The sequence below is a fragment of the Simochromis diagramma genome, unplaced genomic scaffold (assembly GCF_900408965.1).
Source record: "Simochromis diagramma unplaced genomic scaffold, fSimDia1.1 OVJJ01000321.1, whole genome shotgun sequence".
In the NCBI taxonomy this organism is placed as follows: Eukaryota; Metazoa; Chordata; class Actinopteri; order Cichliformes; family Cichlidae; genus Simochromis; species Simochromis diagramma.
This window is the reverse complement of record NW_024386772.1, coordinates 16,714,595-16,727,185: the sequence shown is the minus strand read 5'-3', so window position 1 is coordinate 16,727,185 and position 12,591 is coordinate 16,714,595. Positions and strand designations below refer to the sequence as shown.

General features: G+C 40.0%; 1 protein-coding gene across 4 annotated transcripts in view; it reads left to right on the top strand.

The window, feature by feature from the left end:
* Positions 1–12,591, top strand: part of cacna1ia (calcium voltage-gated channel subunit alpha1 Ia) — a 194,008-nt gene that overhangs the window by 52,036 nt on the left and 129,381 nt on the right. The window lies entirely within an intron of this gene.

The window sequence follows — 12,591 nt, the reverse complement described above, 5'->3', positions numbered from 1 at the left end:
GTAAGGCTTTACTTAGTTTTTCACAGGACTGCATAGAAACCTGAGACTCCACAGCCATGGGCTTTCACGCACTGACAGATACAAGCAGCGGCAAATTGACCATCTAGGCAGCAGTCGTAGCTCCACTGCATCACATTTAAATTTGTGAAATCATCACCCTCTTCCTTCCTGAAAGAAAATCAATTTAACAGCAAAACCATCAGGAGTTATATGCTCAACACCTCACAGTGTTAAGCTCAGAACAAAAGGATGATAACGTCTATAAATCTAGCTGTGCCTAAATATATATTTAGATAACACTGCCTGTTTTTATTAAATTGCTATCTTGTTGCTCGGAGCTTTCGTTTGCCTTTGTCATGTTTGTCACTGTCTCCTTATGGATGTTGTCTGATACGTCTTCCCACTTTGACCTGGCCTTCGATGGCTGCTGCCTGGATTTGGCTGCACTTCGTTTAGATTTTGTTTTAGCAGATTTTCACGGTTTACCATGTGAAACTTCAAGTGAGTTCTCTTTGATGATGAAACACCTAAGCACACACGAGGAAGACGTTTTTAACCATACAATCAAACAGATCCGGAAAAGGTAGAGCAAACGGTCAGCAGCAGAAAGTGCAACAAGATGTCAGAATGACGTGAAAAAGCAGAATTCACATGAGCAAATATTTCACAGTCAGTGTAGAGTTTTATTATAATCTCCATCCAGTCTGCTGCACTGTGCCTTGGCTATATAGGAAGCATTACATGTCATCAGTAATTTATTCTGAAGATCAAGATGAGAACACGTCAGGACACTCATACCAATTATGCCAGAAATAGTGCAATTAACACCATTCAGTGTAATCCGACCTGCTCGGAGAGACATCACTCTTTTATGCGCCTATTGTGTTATTGCTGTGATTGTCACAGATCCTTCTGTGGATTTTTGCTTTTGGATATTCTAGTTTTGTAAATATATATATATATATATATATATATATATATATATATATATATATATATATTAGGGGTGCAACGATATTCGTATCGATATTGAACTGTTCGATACAGTGCTTTCGGTTCGGTACGCATATGTATCGAACAATACAACATTTGTAATTTATTTTATCAATTTTCCTTCTGACGATGCTGTCTGTGTTGAGCGCTTAGTGAATCTGTGTTCGACTACTCCGCCTAGGCTGCACTGTCGAGCCCAGATCCACTGAGCGCTCAACACAGACAGCATAGTCAGAAGGAAGAGCGCAGGGCAAGCTAGCGAGACAGAAGTTAAGCTCTACTTGCAACATTCAGATCTGGCGTTTGGAATTATTTTGGTTTTCATGTGACGTATGACCCTGAAGGTAAGCGAGTCATGGACTAAAGTAAAACAGTATGTTGGATGTGCCATGCAATGCTCAATTACATTGGTGTGAACTAGTGTGTTAGCGCAGTTAGCTCGTTAACGTGTTTGCCGTCTAGCCCCATGCACGGAGCGATCGGCGGTAGCTCGTTAACGGAGATTTGCCGTGTTGTGGCGTTAAGGTCATTTCAACGAGATTAACCTGAAAGCACTAGTGGGAACACAACGAATATGACTGCACATTTACGCCGACATCATCCTAGTGCAAAGACAAGTGGAAGCAGACAAAAAAAAAGCAAGCATGCTACTAACTTTAGCCGAGTCATTTAGACAGCTGTTAGCACATGATTCTCCTTATGCTGCTGAGAATATAGCCCAGAAGAAGCGGATAGTATAGCTTTTATTTTGGAAAGAGCCATTTCTCTGTAATAAACTCTCTTTTCCAAAGATGAGTGATTCCTCAATCAGATACAGGGCTTGCAATATCGCTAGCCCGACGTCCCGGAGCTAGCGATTTTTTCAGTCGGGCTACCAAAATCTATCTCTTCCCTGCCCGTCGGGCTATTGTAGGAAAAATATATGTCAATGCTTTTGCATTCTTTCAGAAATGTAGCTGGGTAATTATGTCATTGGCATCGGTGAGCCACTGTCAATATGTGACATATTGAAGTCGCGTTTGAATTTGCGCTTGTTTTTTTGCTTTCACTTTGCAATCGTGCGAACTGTGTATAGAGAGCGACAGCACTGATCTGTGAGTGATGATAATTTGTGCACCAATTCCTCTGACATCGTCTTATTAATCGTTAGCTTACTATGCAAACATGACAAGTGAAATCTCCCGCAGCAAGCTTAAACATGTGAGAGGTTGATCGCGCAGAGAATCGCTGAGCTTATGTGAGTGAGCGTGTAAAAGCATTTCAGTTCTGCTGAGCCAAATAAGACAGGTCAGGGTGAAGAAGTGACAGCCAAAGAAAAGCTTACCACAAAACGGAGAAGTTATGACAAATCAGACTATAAGGCAAAAAGAAAGTGCAGCTTTATGGTTTCATGGACAAAAGAATTTCTGTGGCTGCAATATGACGAGCTAAATAACCAGGGCTGCACATAAGTGGTCCGCAGGTGCGCATTCGCTGTCAAAATAAAAAACACGCACAAGGGTTAGGGTTAAATTTAAAAACTGTACTTTTGAGTTAAAATATATATTTATAATTTTAATAAATGACAAAAAAATGTTCATTTTAATTTGTCATTTATTAAAATTATAAATATATATTTTAACTCAAAAGTACAGTTTTTAAATTATAGTCTGATTTGTCATAACTTCTCCGTTTTGTGGTAAGCTTTTCTTTGGCTGTCACTTCTTCACCCTGACCTGTCTTATTTGGCTCAGCAGAACTAAAATATATATGCTGCTTTTACACGCTCACTCACATAAGCTCAGCGATTCTCTGCGCGATCAACCTCTCACATGTTTAAGCTGCGGGAGATTTCACTTGTCATGTTTGCATAGTAAGCTAACGATTAATAAGACGATGTCAGAGGAATTGGTGCACAAATTATCATCACTCACCAATCAGTACTGTCGCTCTCTATACACAGTTCGCACGATTGCAAAGTGAAAGCAAAAAACAAGCGCAAATTCAAACGCGATTTCAATATGTCACATATTGACAGTGGCTCACCGATGCCAATGACATAATTACCCAGCTACATTTCTGAAAGAATGCAAAAGCATTGACATATATTTTTCCTTCCTACAATAGCCCGACGGGCAGGGAAGAGATAGATTTTGGTAGCCCGACTGAAAAAATCGCTAGCCCCAGGACGTCGGGCTAGCGATATTGCAAGCCCTGTATCTGATTGAGAAATCACTCATCTTTGGAAAAGAGAGTTTATTACAGAGAAATGTCTCTTTCCAAAATAAAAGCTATACTATCCGCTTCTTCTGGGCTATATTCTCAGCAGCATAAGGAGAATCATGTGCTAACAGCTGTCTAAATGACTCGGCTAAAGTTAGTAGCATGCTTGTTGTTTTTGTCTTTGCACTAGGATGATGTCGGCGTAAATGTGCAGTCATATTCGTTGTGTTCCCACTAGTGCTTTCAGGTTAATCTCGTTGAAATGACCTTAACGCCACAACACGGCAAATCTCTGTTAACGAGCTACCGCCGATCGCCCCGTGCATGGGGCTAGACGGCCAACACGTTAACGAGCTAACTGCGCTAACACACTAGTTCCCACCCATGTAATTGAGCATTGCGGCACTCCAACTACTGTTACTTACCTGCTCGGGGTCATATCACATGAAAACAAATAATTCCAAACGCCAGATTGAATGGGGTGGGGGATCAGTTGCAAGGAGAGCTTAAATTCGTCTTGCTAGCTGCCCTCGCTCTCCTTCGATGTGACTACTTTGTTGAGCGCTCATGTGATCTGCGCTATGCAGCTAGCGGATAGTCGAACGCAGAGTCACTGACGCTCAACACAACAGAGTGCAAGGAAAGTGATAAATATTACAAATGTTGTTTGTTGATACTATGCGTACCGAACCGAAGCACTGTAACGGTTCAATATCGATACGAATATCGTTGCACCCCTAATATATATATATATATATATGCGTGTGTGTGTGTGTGTGTGTGTGTGTGTGTAGTAAATATGCAACAATAAATATTTAATAGCACTCTTGCTCAATAGAAATAATTTCCCCTGTTAAATTAATGACCTTTGCTTGTTTGAGTCTTCTAACTTGCAGTTATAATTGCAAACTGGGTATCACTGTTAATATTGTTTAGCACTAAGTGGAAATGCAGACCAATTACTTGTAATGTACATAGTTTCAGAAAAGAAATGCCCTGCCCTGGATGATGGTATGAGTTCCTAGTAAGCAGCGTGTTGATTGCTACATAGATTTGGGCTTTTTTCCCCTTTATTTATCCAAATATCGTTATAATTAGTTGCAGTTCTAATTAGCGCTTTCTAACCATGCGAACTCGTCAGTCCTCTGAGACCTTCTATCAATAACTTGCTTTGGTTTCTCTCTCTGTTCCCGTTTCCTATCATTCTCTTCGCATTATCTCACCCTCTTTCTTTATCCTCTGATTGGCTCCTGCGGTGTTCAAGTCGAGTGACTGGCCTCTGTGGCCCGTGATCCTCTCTGCCCTGACAGCTTGTTATCTCCATGGTGACGGATGGTTGAGGCGTTGCCGTGCTTCGCTCTTAACTACAGCTGAGGATAGAGCACACACCTGGGACACATCACCTACTCTCTCTCACCTCACCTTCTCCCGTTTGCTCTCTTCGGTTCTCCCACTCTTTTTCTTCCTCTGAACTTTTTCTCTCCGTCCTTCCACTTTTCGATTGTTCTGTGTGGAGGAGCTGCTGCGGGGCCACACAGTAGATTTATGCCTTTTCTTTTGCAGTGACACTTCCTGTGAGGTGTGCCACTTGACGGATGGTTGTATGTGTAGACGCTGAACGCTCGTTCCACTTGTTTTGACAGATGTTTTATTAAAGAACATCAAGTCTGTCTTTAATTCACAGCGACACTCTGTCTTTCTTTTATCTTACGCTTGGTCTCCTGTCTGTTTTCTGTCACTTTTTCCTTTTTGCTTTCTCTTTTGTTACAACTCACAAATTCAACCGCTCTTTTACTTGGCTGCATCGCCTTCCCTCTTGCTTAAGATGTTGTCGCTTCCCAGATTACCATTTGTGCCTTCATCTTGTGCAATAATGCAAGTATTTCGCTTATTTTAATGAGTCTCTGCTTCAAGTAGAGTATGAACTGTTGTCCTTTTACCTCGGGGAAAGTCTCCCTTTTTTAAATGAGGTGCAAACATTAATGAGACTAACCTCTCTTAAAATAAATACAACTTATTAGAATACTAATGCTTACGTTTCCAAAATAAATCCCAGTGCTAATGTTAACACACATACCAATACTAATTCTTATGATCCCCACTCTTACATCACTCTTTCACACTTCTTGTCTCCCCCCTTCTCCTTTTCTTTCTTGTCCCTCAGGTCTAGTCCAAACTCCATTAGTGCATGTGCTGTCTGAGAGAGAGATGAGAAGAACAGTGAAGAAGAGATGCAGGATTTAAAGTGACTCTAATGACTACTGTAGTACCAAGCCTCAGTGCATATGCTCTCTTTGTGACCTATTTTAAATGCATTATTCTTTCATAGTAGTTAGCTTGCGCTGAACATGTGCATGGTGGGAGGTAGCTTAAAGTTCATGTTTTTTTTTTATGCTTAAAGATAAAGAGAAATGCTAAAACAGGACATGTGATGCTACATTGTGTAGATGACCGGTCAAATAACACCTTGTTTTCAGTAGATTGATCCCCGGCTCCTTCAGTCTACATGTTAAAGTGTCCTTGAGACCCCCCCGCCCCATGCATTCATGGTAGTGTGAGTGTGCATGAATGAGACTTGTAGTATAAAGTGCTTTGAGTGCTCAATTTGAGTATAAAGGTGCCATTTAAGTAGCAGTCCACTTAGATTGTGTTACTCCATCAGGTCTGTTTGTTTGGTCCATTCTCTTGCACTCTAAAGGATGCTTACTCTTCTGCAATGCATTTTTTTAATGCCTGAGGTCAACCATCAAAAGCAGCAGATGGTGGAGTAGGTGGAGGCGAACGTCAGGGGTGATTTGAGACAGAACAATAGCAGAAAAAGAGTGAAAGTGAAGGTTTACAAGATGATAGTAAGTCCAGCTATGATGTAGTGTTTGGAAACGGAGGAGCTAACTAAAAGACAGTTGAGTGACCAGGATTAGAAATGGGTACGTCAGAGGGCTCAGATTGAGCCATTTGGAGCCAAAGTTAGAGAGGCAAGGCTGAGATGGTTTGGACATGTACAGAGGAGAGATAGAGGATATATTGTAAAGAGGATATTAAATATATACAACTAATATATGTGATGTAAATGTAACAAAGCCTCTGCTTCAGTGTGTGACAACTCAGAGCACTTCTAGCCAGCTAGTTTACAGCTGTCTGCAGTCCATCATGGAAACAGTAAATCAGAAACCACTCTGCCAGTGGCTTATGCTTATTGACTATTAACATTTGAGAGGATTGCTATAAAGAGTGATGTGTGAACCTCGTCCCCTGTTTAACAATGTCAGCCTAAGGTGTCCTCAACATGTGAATTTTCCTTCTGAATGACTTCTGAGTTCGGGCATTCATATGACGTTTCTCTAATCTTATTAGCCATTCAAGACTCTTTACATCCATGCATTCATACACACTCATTCTGTGATAGATATGCAGCGTACAGTACAGATGTACAACATCACACACTTTGTACTGCGCACTATTGTCCAAGAACTCACCGTAGTTATGTTGTTCAGGATATAAGTCCAACACGTGTTGTACAAAAATACATTAGTGTCAGTGTGTGTGTGTGTGTGTGTGTGTCTGTGTGTGTGTGTTATTACAGTTCACTGTGTTGAATTATGGATTATGTGTACAGTGGTTTTTCAGCTGTAGCCATAATTGGGTTATGGGTTGGTGCAAAGTCACTTTCTTAAGAAGAGAATTACATTGAAATGGCTGGCTGACATTATCCACCTACTGCTTTGGCTCTCTGCTATGCTATATGCTGTATATTACAGCAATCCTTTAGACAGCAGTGCCTATTTGTCTGAACTCAGGAACAGCAGGGCAGATTGCTTTAGATAAACCACGGAGATAAATGTCAAAAAGGAAAAACCTATCACACACTCACAATCGCACACACATATGCACATATGCGTGGACAAATTTATTTTTCCCCTCATTTTGTTTTGCACCTGTCATCCTCACGCTCTCGCTGTCTAATTTTTTGACTTATCAAAGAATCATGTCTTTCTTTCTTTTTCTTTCTTTTATTTTCCCCGTCAGCTCAACTCAGAAGCATTGCTTTACACAAACTGGGACTTTTGAGAGAATTTAATAAGTCATTTAATGGCTCCATCACCACTAACTGCAGGGTACATTTTATCCAAGTGAGTGCTTTGTAGTTTGCTATTTCTCATCTATTATCCACAAAGTGCTACATAAATTGCATGACTCATTCTTCACTGCAGAGAGTCTGGCCTTGCTTACGACCTCAGTAAAAAATCTCCTCAGATTTGAACATTTCAAATGCAGGTTTTCTCAGAAATACAGGTCCATGATTGAGGGTTACAGTGAGCATGGGCGAGTAGCTTGACCAGGTGTGACTGAACAGCCCTTTTGCTGGCAGTCAGGGGAGAACCGGACACTTCAGTTCCATCTGTGACATGTGATAACAACATGTCTCTTGCATATAAGAGTTCAGTGTGAGTTCTGCTGCTTGTCTACACCCCCTGCCTCTGTTCAAGACGCAGAAGACAAGCTAAATGATGCAATGGAGCGCATGTACTGCTTGCCCATGTCACTCTACAGAGGACAGTAAATTTCTGAGGATAAAAAAATTAAATACCTGTCAACCTCTTGTCATATTGTACAGCGCTCTTTTTCCTCCAAAAAACTAAAATAGTTCCCCACACCTTTTTCAGGGTAAGTTTATCTTTTCATAAAAGCACGGCTCCACAGCAGGGGCTACACTGGCTCACCTACCAGATCTGTTGTGTATTAAAAAAGATTCTAATCATTTAAAAAACAATCCATCCATTCGTATCCTTATCAAGGTTGCAGGAGTTCTGGAGCTTATCCCAGCTGTAATAGGACAAGAGGCAGGGTACACCCTGGACAGGTCGTCAGGCTAACACATAGAAACAGACAACGATTCACACTCACATCTATGATTTAGAATCACAACAGATGGTAGCCTCAAACTCAGGCCCTTCTCACTGTGAGGAAACAGTGCTAACCACCACACCACCATGCTGCCCAAAAAACCCCAAAAAACAAAAACAACAGGAAAGATGGAAACAATATGACTTTGCATCTCAGTTTGCAGTGCAGTGTAAAACATGGCCCCTTTTCTTGTATCGATTTCAAATTTTGATACATTTTTTCAACATTGGGCTTTTTCAATGCTTTTCAAATCATTCAATTATACTTTCATTTATATAATGTCCACCCTTTTTTAGAAACTGGTTTCTACATAAAAAGAATAATATCACAGCAAAAGCTAACCTCTGCTCAACATAAATGCTAATTTTCAATTCTCTGGGTACTCGCTCTGCTCAGCACGAACATCGTAACATTAGGAAACGTTTTAAATGCTCGTGCACTGGATTTTCCCTCACATACACGATGTGGCCAAACAAAATGCTGGCGTGCACACACATTTAATAAATTAAACATTCTGGAAAGCAAATTCAAATTGTCTTTAAAATGATGCTATAATCTGTAATGTGAAAACAGATTAGTGATGAATCAGTGCCATCTCAAGAGACCAAGATCAAGTCTTACAGTAAAGTGTGTTATAAGCACTCTGACTTGTACTCTGCTTCTTCTTCTTCTCCTTTGCAGCACAGGGGCGACTGCGTGTTGCATCATTCTTGAAATGGAATAGTTTGAACAAAAACAACAAAAGCTTACATGTTATTAGTTTGTATATTAATGCTATGGTTATTACCAGAGGCAGCTGTAAAGGCAGCTACAGATAAGCAAAGCAATAAATATTCAACTCGAGATATTCTTGTCTTGCTACAGTGGGAGGAAAAAGTGCCAGCAGACTGAATTGCTAATAAATCAAATGTGACAGCTCACAGTCTGTCCTTACTTTGTAGAATCAACTTTGTCTTTTCAGAATAAATTCTGCTGTACTTCGCCTATGGCTAATGTTGTAAAAACAATGAGTGGCAAACTATTGTTGCATATTTAAGCAAGTTAGACCATAGAAAGAATTACAGTGTATGTAGTGTGTATGTGGAGGAAGACGCCAACTAAGCTGTGGTAGTTCACAAGCTGATGTACTAAACTTTTATAGACAGAACACTAAACTTCAGGAAATGATGCTACCTTGCTGCTCTGCCATTAACTTTAAAGGAGAGATACTGAGGTTGTCTCAAAGACCATAATGTTTTATAAAGGAGAACAAACCGCTATTATGTATATGCTTCTAGTTCACTTTTATATGTTTGTGTAAAATGTGAAGATAGCATGACTCACTAAGGGGTGTTTATGAATATTCTGCTTTTTGATTGATCTGCAGTATGTTTCAGTATTGAACTGTTTGCCTGCTTGCTGTGCAGGCTTTGAGGTCTACCCTTTGGTAATGAATACTTATGAGCACATTAGCAGACCAAGAAGACTCATTATAATATCAAGGAGACCAGCAGATCACATGTCCTTTTTAGAGCCTTTGAGTAGAATATGTGTCTTTGTGTTGGAGCTATATGAGGTTTCCTGTAACTAATTCATGGATTACTACTATGCCAAGCTCAGATGAGTCCATCACAAGCTTACTTGTTGGAGGTTAAGTCGTGGAAAGCTTGCAGCATCCTTAAAACCTTGAGGTCTTTGAACCGAGTTTCCCCTAACTGGTGGTTCGCTGGGTGATTGACATTCAGTGCATCAGTGCTCACAAAACCAAGCATGTTGTGAGCATAAAGCAGAGATTCACCTTCCCCTGGCTATCATGTGACGTGCTCTCATGGCAATTCACAGTGGATGAATGACATCCAACTATCCACAAGACCACAATGGATGTGAAGATTTTGAGGTCTCTCATTTCCCCTGATAAAAAGAGGGCAGAGGGTTTGTTTTTTTTTCTCAGCAAAAGCCGGCATTCACCTGGGAGAGATCAAAGAAAGTTTCATAGGGTTGACAGATGGTGGAATTTCATTTCTTCAAGAGACTCTGATATTAGAACACATCATTGCTTCCAGACGGCCTAATAGGTGGCGCAAATTCTAAGATGAACAAGTCAAGGGGGTCGATGTAATATAAGGCAACAAAGAAGCTTATTGTGAAATTCCCTTGGTGCTCAACATCCTGCTTTCAGAAATCCTGCTCTTTTCGGTTAATTTGGTTGAGGCTGACAATATTTTTACTGGGGAAAAGCCGCACTGGAGATGCAGGGAAAGACAGCTTCATTGTACATAAGTGCACCATTTTCTTGATTTTCTATCACATTAGAGCTGGCCATAAGCAGTGTAAATGCATACAGATTACTTCAAACGCATGTGTGCATGAAAAATGAAGAAGATACCAATGCTATGAGAAAGATTAAAAAGTAAGGACAAAGGGAGGGGAGAGAAAGATGAAGGTAATGGATGAGAAGGGGTAATTATTGTGTAGATTCAAAGGGAGGGATAGGAAGTTAGTCAGAGGCACAAAAGTGTGACACTGAGTGAAGGACAAGCGTGTAACTTCTCAAGAAGAGAGATAAAAGAGAAAGAGAAAAGATGGAGACCAAAGAGAAGGATGATAGCCCTTAGAGAGGCGGACAAAGAGAGAAAGGGAGGGAGTGAGAGATTGCTAGTTAGCACTTTTCTTGAAAAGGCAGAGCATGAGAAGGAGATAGTGTGAAGGAGGAAAGGGGAGAGGAAGAGAAGAGGAGATAGTTAGCACAGTGGCAGAGTGAACTTTTGCCCAGTGCCTGTCAGTACAGAGGACGACAGAGATCGCCGGGTGTGTGTGCACACAACACGTGTGCTGTGTATATATATATATATGTATGTGTGTGTCCTTCCTCCTCTTGACAGTGAGGAGGGACATGAAGTCTCTAATTGCTCTGGTGACTGCAGCCTCAGACATCTTCTGTGGTGAAAGGGGGAGAGACAGAGTTGGAAGGCGGGCAGAGTAACACTGAGATCAGGAGGGAAAAAAGGTATAAGTAACAGGAAGAGACACAGTTATTCTTTTCTGTCCCTAAACATCATTTGTTCTCCAAACCTAAGAGGGATTGCTGCTATCTTAAAACCTGCCTATTTAGTTCATTTAAATCGATCTTGAAAAACACTTATTGATATTATATATATTATAAATATATAGATATTTATCTGCCATTACATGCTGTAATTTTGTATTTTGCACAATCATGCCTGTATTGTAACAGTGTAACTACTCAAATACTTCATGGTTATACCAGTACAAACTTTGAACGCATGAAGTGTAGTCAATAATCTCCAATATTGTGTTTAAAGCAAAAATTGTGCCTGATTTAAATTTGGACGAGATCCTCTGAATGGTTTACTCGTTTTTACCATTTGCAATGCATTCTGGGATGTCCTTCTATCTGTCAAAGTGACCACACTTCAATTTTATTTTGGAGAAGAAGCAGGTGGTTATGTTGGTTGCCTCCACCGGCACAGTAGCATCAAATTACCCCATTTGCTCCAAATTTTCCTTAGATGGCTCAGGATGTTCCAGTGTGACTACATGTTGGCATACTTACCTGCCTTGTATGTCCTTTGAGGCAAGAAAACAGCTTAATTATGAGGCTATTCTTGCTTTGCCCATCATCTTATTAGGTGATTGTCACAACACTTACTTCTGTTTACCACTGAGTTTAAAAAAAGGAGTGTTCAAATTTGCAGCTCCCTCCTGCTCTCATTGAATGGACTGAGGTGATTTTCAGCTCGAGGCGCTTACTTCAGGCTGCAAATGTTTTGTTTTGTCTGGATATTACTACCTCTATTTATAGGCCCAAGAAACTGATGTAGCCTGATGAGTTAGGCTACACTGATATTGAAAAACATACATTTTAGCTCTTTTCATTTTTTACTCTTCAATCCATGTACATTGGTATACCTATTTTGCATATTTTCTCCCTTTTGTCTGTGGAACTGATGATTTTATTGATCTCTGTGTTACATGTTACATGTTTTGACTGTTATAGGTGCAGCAGAACTTTTTGATTGATTCCTGGCATAAAAATGTCGTTTTTCATTCTGATGTTAGGTGTTACATGACCAGTGTTGGTCAAGTTACTTGAAAAAAGTAATCAGTAACTAATTACTGATTACTTCCCCAAAAAAGTAATCCCGTTACTTTACTGATTACTTATTTTCAAAAGTAATTAATTACTTAGTTACTTAGTTACTTTTTAAAAACGCGATTTACAACCTGAATAGGTGATAAAGCGATAGCTCTTTCAGCCCAATTCTACTTTTTCTGCATAATCCATCATATAAAATGTAACCAAATGGAAAAGTATCTTTTTTTAACTTGTTTTATCAGTTTTAAGCTTTTAACTTTATGCATCAAGCAAAAATTAAATTATATGCAACATTCTCTGACTTGAATAAATTAGTTTAACATTTAAACCTATTTTCTGCACATTCCAGCACATAAAATAAAATATTGTTTGTGTTTACACTCAGTCTTTCAAAT